Consider the following 19,665-nt stretch of genomic DNA (forward strand, 5'->3'; position numbering starts at 1 on the left):
CGCAAGATGTACAAGTGCAAAAATTCCAGTCAGCTACGACAAACAGGGCAGCGTGACTTTGTACAGCACAACATGGAGAGTGGTGAGCTATTTTAACCTCAAGGAACTGCATGAAAAATTTGAGGACACGCAATTGGTTGTCAATGGAGCGGTAAACACATTGCATGGGTAAGATGAATCAGGCAAAATGAAGCACCGGAGAGTGCGAGAATGTACAGCAAACTGTGAAATGGCATGTGAGTAAAATTTTTAGATCGAAAGAGTTGATTTATCAGTTGGCTAGGCATGGACGACCGAGGGTCAAAAGAGGAATATTAAATTTTATAGGGGAGGCAGGTAAGGTATTCCAGGAAGAGATTTTCACTCTGCAGCGGAGTGTGCGCTGATATGAAACTTCCTGGCAGATTAAAACTGTGTGCCGGACCGAGACTCGAACTCGGGAGTGGTCGCCGGAGAGCTTCTGTAAAGTTTGGAAGGTAGGAGACGAGATACTGGCAGAAGTAAAGCTGTGAGGACGGGGCGTGAGTCGTGCTTGGGTAGCTCAGTTGGTAGAGCACTTGCCCGCGAAAGGCAAAGGTCCCGAATTCGAGTCTCGGTCCGGCACACAGTTTTAATCTGCCAGGAAGTTTCAGGTAAGGTATTGTTTGGCACATTAGATGAAGATGATACGACATTCTTCAAGGCCAAAGTAGACGTACTCGAGGAACAGCAGAGAGAGCTGTTACGATTGCCCAAAGAACAAATGATCATTGTGAGAGCGTCACTGACAGGGGTGAATCAAACACTTAACGCGGAAACTAAGAATACTCAGATAATTGCAGAAGGAATAAGAAAACTAAGTATGCATGTAGAGTATTATGAGAATAGCACTAACAGGAAGGTACAAGATGCCTTGATTCTCTTAACTATTACATAGCAAATAATGCAGATTACTGGTATGTTCAATGAACTCGAGAGGGTATACGACTTATTAGTCTCTGCAACAGTGAACGCGCAGAAAGGTCTATTAGAACCACACTTGATTAACCCCGTACAAGTGGTCAAGTATTTAGAGCTGATAAAAGAAGATTTAAGAGACAAAAAGTTCCCCGTTGAACTCACGAAGGACGAAGAGTATCTGTTACTTCGTATAATAGTTATAGATGTAGTTCTTGCCGGCACTACGTTAAGTTATGTGTTAAATGTTCCTTTAGTGGACAGTAACGTATATACGTTATATAGAATATGGCGATTACCAGTGGAGTATGATCAGGCAAAGAAATTGTTCGCTTATATAGAGCCTGCGAAAAACTAATTGCTCATTGATGATGCGAAACGACAGCACGCGCTACTGTCCCGTATCCAATTACATTGTAAGACGATCACGCTGAGAAGTCAGATTTGCAACAGAGGTTTGTTTTAATGTCCACCTATGACCACGAGCGATGTGAAGCTCGTATGCTGCAGCCTATAATAGGAGTTCCAAAAGATTGCAATCAAAAGTATGTCATATTGAATTAAAGTATCTGGACGGAGATACAAGACAATGAATGGCTGTATGTCGCACCCAAGGACGAGAGTTTAACGATATCGTGCAGTGAGTTACCCCCTAATGATCTTATCATAAGAGGTACTGGTAAATTAACATTTACAAGCCAGTGCAAAGGATATGGTGCGCAAGTCATGCTACAAGCTGACCAGTAATTAGTACTAATGCAAGCAAGAATGACATAGTACCTATGTTAAGTTTAGATATAGACTGTTGTATGGTAAATGAGGAGAAGCAGTATGTCACAAAAATACCTGTATCGTTACCCTTAGAACATAGTGTAAGACACTTAGATGACCTAAAGATAGCAAGTCACAAAATAGATGAACTACAAAGCGAAATAGAAACCAGCAGCGAACGACCTTCCGAGGATGGTCACAAAGTATGTATTCCGTGTGGGGATACACAGGTTCAGTAACCGTAGTTGTAATTATTATAATATGTTACTCATGTATCTATTGTAAGTGTTGTCGAGGGTGTGGCAGAATATTGTGTGAAGTAGGAGGAAATTGTTGCGCTAAAGTGGGTATGACAAATACGGTGGAAACAGATAGCAGCCTTGAAAGAAGTGTCCGATACGCTCCTTGCCTCCATTCTGTACGCGTGGAGAGGAGGAATATGATGGAGAGTATGAATAAAATATACACGACGTGCTCCTCTCCCCGGTCGAGTGCGGAGGAGAGACTAAAGTCAAACGCCACGACTCACTGAACAAATCGAACCACGCGCAACTACAGTGGAGTCATTGGTACCCAAAACAGATAGGAGATGAAAATACAACTTAAAAATTATGTACAAGTATAATTTGAAGTTGAATGATAAATTATGTTGTATAATATTTTATATAACCTTCTTCCTCTTCTTTTGTGTTGTGTTGCAAACTGTATGTACGAAATTTTAAAGCGATCATAAAAAAAGAGGTCTGTACTATGTGTAATGTTATGTGAAACCTTGGTAATATTAGGTAAAGCTCTGGACTTCGAATTGTGTAATCCAAAACTTTGTATTGTTGTGTGAACTACGAACAATGAAAAGAGTGATATAGAAGTGTAATGTGGAAGTTACCACGACAAGTGTGTGAGGACAACAAACAACCAAATGTCAGTTATACTTACATTGTGCTTTCTATTTTTACGACAATGTACTTGTATTAGAGTTTATGATGTGAAACCTTGTTTTAAAATAAAGTCTGGCAAGTTTCACTGGCACCACACGTAGAGATCGAAAATTTTGTAACTTCGAGAGTCCGAGCTTACAAAATTTTCCCCTGGGGTAGGGGGGTGTCGCGAATGATAGAAAACAGTGTTAAAAATCAAGTAAGATGTAGACTTGGAAATCCTTGCTGCCAGTGAGGCGGACGTGACCGGACGTAGCTTATGTGTAATGTTTACTCTGCTAACAAGAGCGGACTATGCCGCATCACGAGGCTCGAGAGCTGTTACAAGCCGCAACGCTTGGACACAATGAACACAGCGGAGTACGGCCTGTTTGTCACATAGGCATCACGTGCTGCCGCGTGACACACACTCACTGCTCGAGAGTACTGGAAACTTCTAGAACAAGTGGTGCAGGGTGCACTACCGTTTATAGAAAGGCTAGCCGCCATAATGTTGAGGGAGTATTGACAGTGATGGAGCAGCTGGTCAGTCGGTCAGATATGGTTTAGCTGGGGTTATGATACTGTGAGATTGTAGTGCAGTGCTGCATAACCACGAGGGGACTTAGACTCATTTCCATGTAGACAACACTTTGCCTGGTGCGCCCGCCTCTGCTATATTGGGACTTACACTACTAAGAAGGCAGTTAGTAGACTTTGTATATAGAACTGTTTATAAAACGGATGTGCCAGGGGTGCTTCTAGTGTACATATCCTCATGCAATGATTTATGATTGCATCCAGTGTACCCTGAGATCCCAGCCGAGTTCCGTATTCTAACGCACCCTACAGTCCTCTTTTCAGTTGAGCAAGTGCACAGAAGGCAGCCGACGACCACGAGACCTCCTGCCAAGTAAGTTCTTTGATGCGCATCCTTGCAGTCCTTCCATTCCCTCTCAGGACTCGTCAGTGGGACACAACACTGTGGGATTCCTGGTCTGTCTTTCTGCTTGGGAATAAAGACCCCGGTTCCTAGTGCGAGTGTCACTGGTACCTTTAAAATTGGTTTTTTAATGGACCAATATTGTTTGGTACACCTGAAGAAGACAATGCAACCTTCTTTAGGGGGAAAATAGATGTGTTAGAATAAGAACACAGAGATCTGTTGCGACCGTCTAAAGAGCAAGTAACTATAGAGAGAGCGTTACTGAAAGGGGTCAATCAAACTACAAACGTGAGGGTGAAAAATGAGCAGATTGTTGCCGAAGAAATTAGAGAACTGAGCGTTCATGTGGACGAATACGAAAACAGTACAATTAAGAAGGTACAACGCACCATGATCCTCATAACAATAATAGAGCAACCAGCGCAAATTACGGCTACGTTTAATGAATTGGAACGTCAATGTGATTTGCAGATTTCTGCCATAGCGAGCACGCAAAATGGTCTGTTGGAGCCACACTTGATATATCCCGTACAGATTGTTAAGTATCCTGAAGTGGTTAAGTACCATTTGAAAGATAAGAAATTTCCTTTTGGACTCACGGGAAACGTATTTTTATCAGGTAGTACGTTTACTTATGTGATGTTGTATCCTTAGTCCATAGCATTGTATATGTACCTTATAAAGGGCTATTACAAATGATTGAAGCGATTTCATAAATTCACTGTAGCTCCATTCATTGACATGTGGTCACGACACACTACAGATACGTAGAAAAACTCATAAAGTTTTGTTCGGCTGAAGCCGCACTTCAGGTTTCTGCCGCCAGAGCTCTCGAGAGCGCAGTGAGACAAAATGGCGACAGGAGCCGAGAAAGCGTATGTCGTGCTTGAAATGCACTCACATCAGTTAGTCATAACAGTGCAACGACACATCAGGACGAAGTTCAACAAAGATCCACCAACTGCTAACTCCATTCGGCGCTGGTATGCGCAGTTTAAAGCTTCTGGATGCCTCTGTAAGGGGAAATCATCGGGTCGGCCTGCAGTGAGCGAAGAAACGGTTGAACGCGTGCGGGCAAGTTTCACGCGTAGCCCGCGGAAGTCGACGAATAAAGCAAGCAGGGAGCTAAACGTACCACAGCCGACGGTTTGGAAAATATTACGGAAAAGGCTAAAGCAGAAGCCTTACCGTTTACAATTGCTACAAGCCCTGACACCCGATGACAAAGTCAAACGCTTTGAATTTTCGGCGCGGTTGCAACAGCTCATGGAAGAGGATGCGTTCAGTGCGAAACTTGTTTTCAGTGATGAAGCAACATTTTTTATTAATGATGAAGTGAACAGACACAATGTGCGAATCTGGGCGGTAGAGAATCCTCACGCATTCGTGCAGCAAATTCGGAATTCACCAAAAGTTAACGTGTTTTGTGCAATCTCACAGTTTAAAGTTTACGGCCCCTTTTTCTTCTGCGAAAAAAACGTTACAGGAGACGTGTATCTGGACATGCTGGAAAATTGGCTCATGCCACAACTGGAGACCGACAGCGCCGACTTCATCTTTCAACAGGATGGTGCTCCACCGCACTTCTATCATAATGTTCGGCATTTCTTAAACAGGAGATTGGAAAACCGATGGATCGGTCGTGGTGGAGATCATGATCAGCAATTCATGTCATGGCCTCCACGCTCTCCCGACTTAACCCCATGCGATTTCTTTCTGTGGGGTTATGTGAAAGATTCAGTGTTTAAACCTCCTGTACCAAGAAACGTGCCAGAACTGCGAGCTCGCATCAACGATGCTTTCGAACTCATTGATGGGGACATGCTGCGCCGAGTGTGGGAGGAACTTGATTATCGGCTTGATGTCTGCCGAATCACTAAAGGGACACATATCGAACATTTGTGAATGCCTAAAAAAACTTTTTGAGTTTTTGTATGTGTGTGCAAAGCATTGTGAAAATATCTCAAATAATAAAGTTATTGTAGAGCTGTGAAATCGCTTCATTCATTTGTAATAACCCTGTATAAGGTTTGGCCCATACCATCTGCATTTGATGAGACGAAGCGATTATTCACTTATGTAGCACCCAAAAAGGAATTTGCGATCATAGACGAAGTGAAGTGACATTATGAGCAACTGTTCAATGAGTAACTTCTATGCTAAACAAACACCCTGAGACATCAGATATGTAAGCAGAATTCGTATTAATGTCCACATACGATTACGAACAATGAGAAGCTCCCATGCTGCAGCCCGTAAGAGAAATTACTAATTATGACGATCATAAATACATAGTACTGAACGCTGGACACAGATACGGAACAGTGAATGGTTGTATGTCGGCCCAAAAGAGGAACGCTTGATTGTAATGGGTAATGACCTGCCTCCTACTGACCTCATTGTGCTAGACACAGGCAAGCTAAACTTTTTAAGTAGATGGATGGCTTATGGTACCTAAGATAAACGTAGAGATAGATTGTTACCTAGTGGTGGAAGAGTAACGGGAGATATTCCAGATCTCTATAATCTTAAAGATTTACAAGTGCTCAAGATCGCTGGACATAAAACAGAGGACCTACAAAGTGAAATAGAGTACCAAAAACGTACGACCCTGAGAGGTTGATCGAGAAACGAGTACTCCATGTGGGGGTAAGCTGGTTCGATAATACTCTGTTTCTTAATTACGACCTGTTGGAAGTGTAGCTGACAACTTTGTAAATTTGTATTGTTCTCACGTATGTGTAACTACTACGGTAGTGATTAGTAGCACTCCCATACACATTTTCCCGATCTGCACAATACGGTGAAGAGAAAGAGTTAGTGGAGTACGGTGCTAGAGCAATTCGACGTAATATTCTCCCTGGTCGAGTGTTGTGGAAGGAATGAAGGCAACCACCCCAGTATACCGGAAAGACGGGAGCTGACATGTTCAAATGGTTCAAATGGCTCTGAGCACTATGGGACTTAACATCTGAGGTCATCAGTCCTCTAGGACTTAGAACTACTTAAACCTAACTAACCTAAGGACATCACACACATCCATGCCCGAGGCAGGATTCGAACCTGCGACCGTAGCGGTCGCGCGGTTCCAGACTGAAGCGCCTAGAACCGCTCGGCGACTTCGGCCGGCGAGCTGACATGTCCACGATAGAGTAATCCAGATTGTGTCCTGATAAAAGATGAAATGATGTGTTATACTGCAAGTAATTTCGAAAGGTGTATTTCTATTGATTCGAATAAACTGGATATGGATATATATATGACACCTACATCCCAAAAATAATGTGTACTGATGTATTATATGTCATGTAATTATAAAAAGTGTGTCTATATTGTGGTACCAATCATTCCAGTAATACGAATTTTATATTATGTGAAACTGTAACCTATAGCCAAGAACGAAGTGTAGTGAGGTGTTATATGGCACATACTCATGAAAAAATGTAACTCTGTTGCTATGCGAGAATGTATTGTGTGAAAATATGTACTACTGAAAACTGTGATTTTATACGGCTCGTGTGAATGGGGCAGGGCGAAGAAATTTATTGTATGATGACTATTTTCCTTGATGGACCTGTTCTAACGCACTTTTTCGTACGTAATTATGTTATACGGAAATAAATCTATGAAACAGCCCACTTGCACTCACGGCTAGGCAACGAAAATTTTATAACCTCGGAGGCTCAAGCTTTCCTGGGCGAGGGATGTGGTGCAAATGTAAGAAATATCCCGACCAGCTCATTACTTCAATTTTGTAAGAAGTTCTTGGTCAAGAGGCTGCCGAGAGGCTGTTTCAACAGCGGAAGCGGCGAATCAATATTTAATATCGATTGAGCTGATGTGACGCGCAACAGCAGCTTACGTGGATAGTCCCTCGTGCTGTAGCTTACAGATGTTGCAAGGGAGGAAAATTCCAGAATGGCCGAATATGGCACAAAGGCCGTGAACAACCACACCAAGGGCAGCTTCACTGAATCTTCTAGCAGGGCAGTGTGCAAAGGGAGTCGTACAAATAAGAGCAGTCAGCATTACTGAAGGGAGAGCAATGAGCAGGTGTCGCCATCTCCATGACGCTCGTCAGTCTGAGCTGTACTCAGTTTATTTCCCTAGCCTCGGCCAAAGCAGGTCGCATGTCGGACTAAGAGAACGCCTAGTTCGTTCTACATTGACGGCAGCCTGTAACTAGGACTGTAGTTCCAAGCAATGAATTCACACCGGTAGTGAAACACTTCTACCCTGTTTCCTGAGTAGCCCTACCGAGTTACGGACTCTGCACCACTCAAACTTTGCTTTTGAGCTGAAGTCGGGGAATCATCAGGTGTCCCACCATCAGTTAATGTTATCGAATTTCATCATTCTAAGTAAGGTCTTTTGTCATTCATTTAGCTTTCCTTCTCGCACCCTCTCAAGGCACGACAGTATCGTTCAGAGATCGCGGAGCCACACCAAAGTTGGGAAGGTGAATCGATACCAGCAATATTAGGGAGGGTTCTCTGTAATTCGCAACATCCGATGGGAGACACTCCAGAAGACACGCCCTCCCGCTCAATGTAGCAGCGCCCACACACTAAGGTCAACATAAAGTTGAGCATTCAAGAGATCAGCCCATTTGGAGACCTCAGCTAGGGCTGTAAGCATCATCGTTTAAGACAGTAGTAGCAGGCAGTTGGGAGTGGCAGAGGCCGCTGTCCATCCAGGAGCATCGCTGCAATAATGAAAACAAAAATTACTTCATTAGATTGTGCACCCTAGTACTCTCTCTCTCCCTCTCTCTCTCTCTCTCTCTCTCGCCCTCACACACACACACTCACACACACACACACACACACACATGTACATCCTTAAGTATCTACTGAGTCTAATTCCAATATTACCTTTATAACCCAGATTAAGTTACACACACAAAACTGCTTTTTAAAGCAGTACAGCTTTGATTCCATATTTCTAGATTTCCAGAAGGCTTTTGACACCGTTTCTCACAAGAGATTTCTAATCAAATTGAGAGCCTAAGGACTATCGCTCGAGTTGCGCAAATGCATTCGTGATTTCCTGTCGGAAAGATCCATACTAATCGACGGAAAATCATCCAATAAAACAGAAATGATATCCGGCGTTCCCTAATGAAGTGTTGTAGGCCCTTTTGCATTTCCTAATCTAAATAAACGATTTAGGTGATAATCTGAGCAGCCCTCTTAGATTGTTTGCAGATGCTGCTTCCATTTAATGCCTAGTAAATTCATCAGAAGATTAAAACCAATTGCAAAAATTATTCAGACAAGACATCTGCATACGAAACTCCAGTGCCTGTCTTGTTAAGAAGAACGATGCAATGTTTTTCTGGCATGCATGCATGCACAGGCTCTGCGGTATCGTATTTATCGGTCGTACCAGGCAGTTAAAAAGTCCTCTCCTGTACGAAAATTACATAATGCTTGTGCAGGCACAGATTTTGACGCAGGAACGACGACACACGGAGGCTTTGATCTGGCTGTGAGTCGCACACGGACAACCAAAGTGGTTGAGGCTACAGCCGGCATAACGCGAGAAATCCAGGTTCGAGACCTGGTCTGCCACAAATTTTCACCGTCGTCGTTTCCTCATACAGTTGAAGATCGTTCATATTTGAAACTGTGAATAAATTTCGTGTAAGATGCATGTATGGTGAAAAAGATGTTACTTGTCTCTACTTAAGGAAAAATGTGAGGGGATCCACACGAGTACGGAACGAAATCCCTTTAATTTCGGTTGCAAGATAAGTCTCACATATTTAAAGGTGTCAATTCGACTAAATATCTCGGAATTACAATTACGAGGAGCTTAAATTGGAACGGTCACACAGATAATTACATGCAGGCGTTGTGCGTCAGGAAATATCATAGGCGTCAGCTGTGAGCTCAGACATACTCATGTGCTTAATATCGCTAGACGTTCCCAGCTGTGGATTATTCTTTGGGCATTGCAACGAACAGATCATGAATATTATATCACGAGCAGAAAATCCAGGTGAGAAATCTGATCCGCGCGAATCAATCTATTTTGAGGTTTGGTTGCGAATATATCGACAAACGTATGGAATTATGCTGTGTGGTAGTAGACCCAAGTAGAAACAGTGTAAGGTTTGCGGAGGAAAGTATGCGCGTCAGTTTTGCTACGGAAGGACTTCTGTTTAGAAAATTTATGGTCATATGCGTACACACCAAGATTTAAGATTTGTTAGTGCAGATTAAAGGTAGAGAGCTATCCAGCTTTAGGCGCACATCTGTGGGTAAACTGTAAAATCGCTTAAATTTATCTGGTGTGTTCTGGACAATGACCACACGGCATGTGGTGTCAGATTTGAGCCGAAACACTGGGTTGTGTCATTAGGCACGTTTCGACTCACTGTAGGCTCATCATCAGATGTTGGGCAATCACAGGGATTTAATTTTGTGGACCACGTGTGGTTGGGTTTATTGTGCTGGCGAAAACAACAGAATTAAGATAAAATCTATACGAATTATAAACAGAGTCAAATGTTTAGCGTGTATTCTTAAAGCCGCGCACATCTAAGGGCTGTATCTTCACGCTAATATAAAATCAGTTCTGACTCACCGCTATTCTCACAAGTTTTTGGATCATTTGGCATACAAGTGATCAAAATAATAATGGTTTCAGGTATTTCTCTGTGTATATTTTCGGTGGGCTTCACACAATGTGCATTTTGCAAATTAAAGTTCCTTTAAAAAAGAAAAGAAAGGAGAATTATGAGGGCTACTATGCGATAAAGTGTGAGAACTACGAAACTGAGAGAACTAAAAAGCGGAGAGAACCTGTAACTCGACATACCTTTCTGAAAGAACACATCTTTTCTACTTGGGGATTGGAGCGTTCATTTCTCCACACAGTCTACTACATTTATTATGTATTACTGAAAACTGCATGCTACCAGTATTTAATCATACGTAACTTATTGTTGTTACTACACTCTCGTTAAATATCACTGCGAAAAGTTGTCCATACGAAGAAGTTAAGCTACGTGGGTGATATTATAAATTAAAATTTACCTGTTCTGGCGCTTTGTACCCGCATACAACCCAAATCCCATCCAAGGAGTTTCTGGAAGAGGTTTCCCTTACTGTGGGATTTTTATCTTGCACTCCTTTGCAGCTTGGTGCTATGGGTGAGCAGCAAACTGTTTTGTTGTGCTTTGTTGCTTAATTCTTTAATAACTTGAGAATCAAATGATCACTGATTGAATTTGTGTCAACTGCTTCTGACAATGCCAAATTAGAAGTGGTACACAATGTTAACTATGTGAAGGAACAGTTATTCAAGCTGCTTGTTTGCTACAGTGGTTTAGAGAGGGAAACTGCAACAGAATTGTAACGCGCAGTGTACGTGATGCAGGAATGATATTTTCCACGTGGTGTCAGTATTCGCTTTCATGGTCACACTACTAGCGATATGAAAGAATTTGATGAATGGAGCGGTATCTAAATGGAATCCCACATCTAAACTGCTTACAGTTACGAGCACGTGTAGAGAAATACCGAGAGGAGCTACGTAAAGCCAAAGACTGTACACTGAGGCAGGTTTGTTTGCTGGCCAGTCTAAAGTGATGACTGCTGAAACAAGACGTGGTTCAAAGGAGCAAGACTTAAATTACAAGTTTTGCTACGAACTGCGAGAAATGACAACAGCAAAGCAGACGTTTTGGCGCAAGTGTACAGAACAACATCAGGGAGTGTGAAATGTTTTTCAACTGATAACAACATTTCCAAGACGGAAAGGAAGCTATTATTGATGCGTACATTCGGTCCGTCACCAGCACGAATGATGAGAGAGAGCATCAAATAAGTGTGGTATAGACGGAATCAGTAACTACCTATGAGTTGATGTCTTCTTTCTTCGTGTTGCTTCAGTTGAGTGAGGAATTGAAGGTAGCAAACGTGAATTGACACGCGTGAACGAAATCTCCCTTTTCTGCAAACTGTCGTCAAGTGTATGACACCTGATATTGTTATTTAGGTCCGGTAACGCACAAACAACCATTACGAGTGATGAGCACAGCAGCCTTGTCCTTGACTGTTACCGAGTTTCTGTTAGTTCCAAAAGAAATCATTGCCGACAGTAACAGACAGGCTTGCAGACGTCGCGAAAGGCTTACTATAGCCTTTGGAGATTATTTACAAATCAAATGCAAGTACCTTGCTCGTATCTCCCCTTTTCGTTGTGCTGTGTTATGGTAGCCCTTATCGAACTTTTTAAACGCGCCTTGTATAATTGCTAAATTTTTCAGTTGACTATTGGTACCTCTACAACTGATCTGCTACGGTACGTATAGATGAACCATAAAAGACTGTGTGGAGTGTCACAGTCGCAGCAGCGGGCCCAAATGTGAGCGTCCGCCAGGCCACCTTCATCGCCGCCCAGAATATTACAAGCGTAAAACAAACCTCACGCAGAGGACCAACAAGCAGTGTATTGCAGTTAATCAATAAATGTTATTGTTCTGCCATCAGGAGCCATCCGTGGACACACCCCATCATCCTCTTCCTCGTGCCCTACAGAGAACCCACGCTCTGGCGACGTCAGTGAAGTTCCGTGCCTGTTTACAGATGGTGGACAATCACAGGAGCTTATTCGTTGGGCTTATGTGTTGGTGACAACAACTTAATTAAGATAAAGTCTCTGCTAATCACAAACAGAGCTTAACATTTAGCATGTATTCAATTCTCACAAGTTTCTGGATCGTTTGACACATAAGTGATCATAAAAAAAACAATTTTTTAGTATTTCTTTGTATAGTTTCCGTTGACTTGACCCACATTTAACTATTTTTTCCAGCATCACAATCACATTCGCTAGATACGTGTGTTCTAGGAATTAAAGTTTATGTAAAAAAATTAAAAAATGTGACGGGAAACCAAAAGAAGTTTCAAAGCTGGTTAATGGGGCAAAAGTTTAGAATCTCATGAAACGACAAGCTGTTGCTTCGATACAAATGAATCTAGGTTACAATGGCAGCGAGGACTGCTGTGCGATAAGGTGAGAGAACTACAAAACTCGGAGAACTACAAAGCAGTGAGCACCTGTAAATCGACACATCTTTTTGAAAGAATACCTCTTTTCTAGTTGGAGGTTTCATTTTTCCACACATAATGTGACGTTCATTATGTATTACTGAAAACTGCATGCTACCAGTAATTAATAACGCCTAATTTATTGTTATTACCGCACTATCATTAAAGAATAATGCGAACAGCTATCAATACGTGGAAGGAAACCTACGCGAGTATAAATTAACAACTGCCTCTTCTGACGCTTTGTACCCACATACAACCCAAATCCCGTCCACCGAGTTTCTGGAAGGGATTTCCCTTACTGCGGGATTTTTATCTTGCACTCGTTTGCAGCTTGCTGCTATGAGTGAGCAGCCAACTGTTTAGCGGTGCTTTGTTGTTTAACCCTTCAACAACCTGAGAAAGAAATTATCACAGACTGAATATTTGTCAGAAACCAGGTAATAATCAGAGAGAACTTTACACTATACAAGTAATGGTTACTTTCGCATCAGTTAGCAGGAAATGTGACAGAACTAACAAGAAAATTTCGGATGAAGATGACTGTGCAAGTGCTAAATGGTAAACCATGCTTAATACGTGAAGGAACGGAGTGATTCAAGTTGCTTGTTGCTACACTGTTTTAGAAGGGGCACTGCAACAGAAATGTGAGATACAATGGATATCATACAGGAATGGTATGTCCGACAAAAAAACCAATGTTCGCCCGCATGAGCTCACTGCTAATCGTGTGAACGAATTAGACGCACGGAGCGGTTTCTAAATGATATCTCACATTTAAACTGCTTACACATACAAGCGCGTGAAGGGAGACATGGAAAGGCACCGCGCAGAACCGAACACTGTACGCAGGAGCAAATTTGTTTGCCGGCCGAAGTGGGCGTGCGGTTCTAGGCGCTGCAGTCTGAAACCGCAAGACCGCTACGGTCGCAGGTTCGAATCCTGCCTCGGGCATGGATGTGTGTGATGTCCTTAGGTTAGTTAGGTTTAACTAGTTCTAAGTTCTAGGGTACTAATGACCTCAGACGTTGAGTCCCATAGTGCTCAGAGCCATTTGACCTTTTTGAACCAAATTTGTCCCGTCGAGGATGATGAGTGCTGAAAAAAGGCGTGGTGCAAAGTAGCAGCGCTTATACGTCAAGTTTTGCTACATACTGCGAGAAATGACCACAGTCACGCAGATGATGCTGGCGCAAGTGACGGAACAGCATCCGTGACCATGAAGTGTTCTTTGGACTGATTACAACACTTCCGAGATGGAAAGGAAGTTGTTATTGATGCGTACATTCGTGACCACCACCGGCTGGAATGATGACTGAATCAGTAACTATCCATGAACTGATATGTTCCTTCTTCATGCAGCCCAAATTGGCTGAGTAACAGAAGATAACACCTGCTGGCACAGGTAAATTGACTCGAATGAACGAAATATATCTTGTCTGCGAACTATCGCCAGAGAGTACGAGACCTGGAGTTGTCCGGAACGGTATAAAAAAACAACCATCACGATTAACGCGCACAGTTGTCTACCTTTCATTTCGTCCGACGTTCGTTATAATTATTTCGATCAATTCCAAACTATAATATAAGAATATTATTTAGAAAGCAAACGAAAATATCTCACTCACAACTTCCGTTTTCACTGTGTTATGGTATCACTACAGATGAATAGTAAAAGACTGTATGGTGTGTTTTTTCACAATCGTTTCATACAGTATCACTGAAGGGTGTGCCTGGAACTGACTGGCTGACTCTTGACGTTGTGACGGGCGAGTAGTTGGGTCCAAGGTACTTTACAATCGAGAACACGCTTCAGAACCAGAGACGAACCACAGTTGGTTCCTATTCTGCAACCGGTGAAGAGAGCTCGTCAACACAGAAGGTTTCTCAGTTGGTGGTGGAACGCTTACATTATAAGCTCAAAGGATGACGTTAGTTCGCAGACAATACTTAGATAAATCCATGCGTCATTGCTCACTGGCGGCACTCCTATCGTATACCGTCGAACAAGTCATTTCACAGGCAACGTATATGTGATACTTCCGAGTGACAACTTGCAGGTTACTAAACACCACAATGGTTCAAACTAACAAAACGAACATAAACACATTTACGCCCGACGCTACTCATGCTATAATTAAAACATAAGGCTTTTCTTTCAATTTATATACACAGTCTTATATAGCCAATGTCATATATACTGAGGGTAGACCAATGCAGAAAACGAAGTCTTTTAATAAGCAAACTTTTTAAATTAACGAACGAAAATAGATTTGTCAGTTTTTTAAGTTATTCTTGCTACTTGTGAAAAATACATGAATATAACAATGAAAGTAAACATATTTGTTTGTTATACTTTATAAATCACCAGTCTAAACTTAAAAATTGCTTCAGAGAACATCAAAAATCTCTCAGATCAAAAGAAATAAGTTCAGATAAAATGTTTTATTTATAACTTGTTGCACACATTTCTGTGATACCGAGAGATTTAGTGATAAGTAATGAAGTTCCATTTCACTGCTTGTGGACACTGATATTGTTTTCAAAATTTGGTAGATTTTTTATGATGAATTCTATTAGCGAATATATTTATTTTGGAGGTGATCGCCAGACTACTGGACTGTCATTTAGAAACTGGCTATGGATAACCACTAGGCATTATTCTCTTTCTTTCTGAGTTTTGAACTACAACACAATGTTATGTCATGAAGCACTAGTTAACGGAAATACACCAAATACACTCCTGGAAATGGAAAAAAGAACACATTGACACCGGTGTGTCAGACCCACCATACTTGCTCCGGACACTGCGAGAGGGCTGTACAAGCAATGATCACACGCACGGCACAGCGGACACACCAGGAACCGCGGTGTTGGCCGTCGAATGGCGCTAGCTGCGCAGCATTTGTGCACCGCCGCCGTCAGTGTCAGCCAGTTTGCCGTGGCATACGGAGCTCCATCGCAGTCTTTAACACTGGTAGCATGCCGCGACAGCGTGGACGTGAACCGTATGTGCAGTTGACGGACTTTGAGCGAGGGCGTATAGTGGGCATGCGGGAGGCCGGGTGGACGTACCGCCGAATTGCTCAACACGTGGGGCGTGACGTCTCCACAGTACATCGATGTTGTCGCCAGTGGTCGGCGGAAGGTGCACGTGCCCGTCGACCTGGGACTGGACCGCAGCGACGCACGGATGCAAGCCAAGACCGTAGGATCCTACGCAGTGCCGTAGGGGACCGCACCGCCACTTCCCAGCAAATTAGGCACACTGTTGCTCCTGGGGTATCGGCGAGGACCATTCGCAACCGTCTCCATGAAGCTGGGCTACGGTCCCGCACACCGTTAGGCCGTCTTCCGCTCACGCCCCAACATCGTGCAGCCCGCCTCCAGTGGTGTCGCGACAGGCGTGAATGGAGGGACGAATGGAGACGTGTCGTCTTCAGCGATGAGAGTCGCTTCTGCCTTGGTGCCAATGATGGTCGTATGCGTGTTTGGCGCCGTGCAGGTGAGCGCCACAATCAGGATTGCATACGACCGAGACACACAGGGCCAACACCCGGCATCATGGTGTGGGGAGCGATCTCCTACACTGGCCGTACACCACTGGTGATCGTCGAGGGGACACTGAATAGTGCACGGTACATCCAAACCGTCATCGAACCCCTCGTTCTACCATTCCTAGACCGGCAAGGGAACTTGCTGTTCCAACAGGACAATGCACGTCCGCATGTATCCCGTGCCACCCAACGTGCTCTAGAAGGTGTAAGTCAACTACCCTGGCCAGCAAGATCTCTGGATCTGTCCCCCATTGAGCATGTTTGGGACTAGATGAAGCGTCGTCTCACGCGGTCTGCACGTCCAGCACGAACGCTGGTCCAACTGAGGCGCCAGGTGGAAATGGCATGGCAAGCCGTTCCACAGGACTACATCCAGTATCTCTACGATCGTCTCCATGGGAGAATAGCAGCCTGCATTGCTGCGAAAGGTGGCTATACACTGTACTAGTGCCGACATTGTGCATGCTCTGTTGCCTGTGTCTATGTGCCTGTGGTTCTGTCAGTGTGATCATGTGATGTATCTGACCCCAGGAATGTGTCAATAAAGTTTCCCCTTCCTGGGACAATGAATTCACGGTGTTCTTATTTCAATTTCCAGGAGTGTATGTTAATATATTAATCTGTTTGATTAAAATATTAGCAGTGATGCAAAGAGCGACTAAGGTGTTTCTTACCAATAAAATTCTTATAGTTATATTCCTTCAAAACTTTACAACATTGAACTCTTTTTTCTGACGCCTGTTAATGCGCAGTGTTTATCTTTGATGTTATAAAAAAAATGGTTCAAATGGCTCTGAGCACTATGGGACTTAACATTTGAGGTCATCAGTCCCCTAGAACTTAGAACTACTTAAACCTAACTAACCTAAGGACATCACACACATCCATGCCTGAGGCAGGATTCGAACCTGCGACCATAGCAGTCGCGCGGTTCCGGACTGCAGCGCCTAGAACCGCTCGGCCACCGTAGCCGGCTGATGTTATTCCGTTTGATGTACAGTACAGAAAGAAAATGATGCAAAATGAATTTTGAGGGAATCTTTCACAGTTCTTTGAGAAAATGTAGTTGACATTTGCCTCCATTAATGTCTCTCGATCAGGATTAACTGAAATGCTTACGTGGCCTGCTACAGGTTCTAACTCTTCCTGGTGGAGGTAAACGGAAGATCATTCACTAGAAAAGAAATCCAGTTAAGAATATAGCCTACATGCATTCGTTATCAGATAAAAACTACTGTGATAGTTCCGAGACGAACTGTCCTTAAAGAGGTAATGACAGTAAGCGCTGTATTCGCTAACTTACTATTACTATCCAAAAAGTAAGTGATTTGTTGATTCACTATGACCTAGTCTTCAATAAATTGCGTCTTTGATGACAGAGTTACCCCCCAGAAACTCATAATATTTTTTTTGTTCATTGTATGAAGAGAAACATAATATCGACCGCTTAAAGATTCTCCAACTGTTAGTGCTCTTTTTCAGTTGGCTGATGTTCTCAAATACCTACATTCTTCAATACACATCTTTGTGCTCGATATCAGGCATACATTTTGCTCTATACCATTAAAATGGAAGTGCAGAAATAAAGTGACTGATATGAGGTAATTTTGTGTGCGAAGTAAATTGCAGTTATACGAAGAGAGATAGAGAAGCAAGTTGTCTTGACGGTAACACTCGCAATGAGAGACACTGCATTCGTTACTAGAACGCAAGCTGAAACATTTTGCTTTTTCTGTAATCTGTAGGAACTATGAAACGACAATAATAATTGACAAAGTAACTGACTAAAGAGTGCCAGGGCACCAGATGAGCCTCATGTGACAAACCCATTTCGTTCAACGTCTACTGAAGAACCAGAGCTCACCATTCAGCGCGGACTGAAGCGTCTCCTCGTACCCCTGCGCGGCTATCACATCAGAAGGGACAGGAACGCACAGCTCACACAGCTATCGGCATCAGCTACGAAACTCACCTGTAAAGATACAAATCACATTAAATATTGATGAGGCACAACACTCGAGCATTAAACTTAGCGATGAAACCTACCTTAGCTATTGCTCTCTTCCATCCACACGTTTCGTGAATTTGTTTACTTTCAATTTCTGTAGAAGTGTTTCGTCAGCTCCCTGATTCGCCTTCTCACCTGCGTATGCCTTAGAACTTGAAAAGATGGAGTGACTGAAGCGTAATTAAACCCCGGAGGATTGTAAGGGTTCTTGTGTGCTACACGCACTGTCTAGATATGAGTTACCGTTAAATAAACAAATTTCCTATTACGTCATGACGTTTTGAATGACTCTACTAATTTTATGTAAAGTTTTACTGTGAACCTCAAGTTCGCACTCAGAGGAGCGAAGTGGCAGTGTCGCCACCTGTGAAAAATTAACTGTTTCTTTCCTTCTTTCATTTCTGATGTACTTCACTTTTCGGATAAACCCCTTACAACGGCGACAGCCAGTTCGGATTCCTTCTACGGAAAGTAATTGATGTTAAGACTGGAAGCATGTGACATTATTCAATAAGGAAAACAAGGCGGTTGTAATGATGGATCGGCTCGCTAATTAATTTACACGAAGCGCTTGATTGTTAGAAACCGTTCCGTGCTTCACCGAGGCTGCTTCGGAAATGTCTGAGACTCGCTGGCAGAGCAGTACAGCTCCGCAGCGCCGTGACGCGGCGCTTTATCAGCAAAGAGATAAGATAAAGGTGCCGCTAAGCTCGCAGCGCCTCGCCGCTGAGCGCTTGCGCTCTTGTAAGGTATACACATCCCTAGTGTACCGCTCGTTTTAAAACATACTTTAGTGCTTGTCGATGTAACGCTTCAAATTAACATTTCTAGAGTCTAATGCTAGGTCTCGAGAGAACTTGCGAGATGCGCAGAATAACCATTAACTCAACTGTTTGTACGTGAAAGAGACTCGGTGGGCGTTTTGGGTGCAGGTTTCCGCCATTCATTTGTTTTTCTATGTCTCGTCGCTGTTGCCGAGCCTCGTTGTATCGTAGGCAGCAACTGAGTGACGTAATGATGGGGCTGAGGATCCATATTCACCGCGTTGAAGGGGCGGGGGGTGGGGAGGGATTACGGCTCAGCAGTGCAAACGCCACCCATCTGGTCATCCAGGCTTAGATTTTCAATGATTTCGCTGCGTAGCTTAAGCCTAATGCTGCTATGGTCCCTTTGAAAGGACATGATTGATTTTATTCCGCATCTTACCTCATTTCGAGTTCATGTTTGGTCCCTGAAGACCTCGTTGTCGACGGGACATTAGACTGCAATCTTACTTATTATCTTCCTTTTTGACTTAAGTGACAGTATCATGATAGTTTCTTGATCTTCGTAACAACTTTTAACTAAGAGAGAAACATCTTTCGACTTATTGGGCCATCCTGACCCTACAATTGACTGTCTCAACCGTAAATGAAACATTCATTGTGACGTTCTATGTAATAAAAAATCAGTTACGAACAAGCCGCAT

At 43.1% G+C, this 19,665-nt stretch overlaps 1 long non-coding RNA gene across 1 annotated transcript in view; it reads right to left on the bottom strand.

Annotated features, from left to right (window-relative positions):
- Positions 1 to 18,798, bottom strand: part of LOC124776643 — a 31,534-nt gene extending 12,736 nt beyond the window's left edge. Inside the window, exons 1-2 of the long non-coding RNA XR_007015644.1 lie at positions 18,236 to 18,798; positions 18,054 to 18,161 (exon numbers count right to left, since the gene is read on the bottom strand). This is a non-coding gene — a long non-coding RNA (uncharacterized LOC124776643). The remainder of the gene's footprint in view (positions 1 to 18,053; positions 18,162 to 18,235) is intronic.
- Positions 18,799 to 19,665: the final 867 nt, after the last annotated feature.

This window comes from Schistocerca piceifrons, chromosome 2, assembly GCF_021461385.2.
Source record: "Schistocerca piceifrons isolate TAMUIC-IGC-003096 chromosome 2, iqSchPice1.1, whole genome shotgun sequence".
NCBI lineage: Eukaryota > Metazoa > Arthropoda > Insecta > Orthoptera > Acrididae > Schistocerca > Schistocerca piceifrons.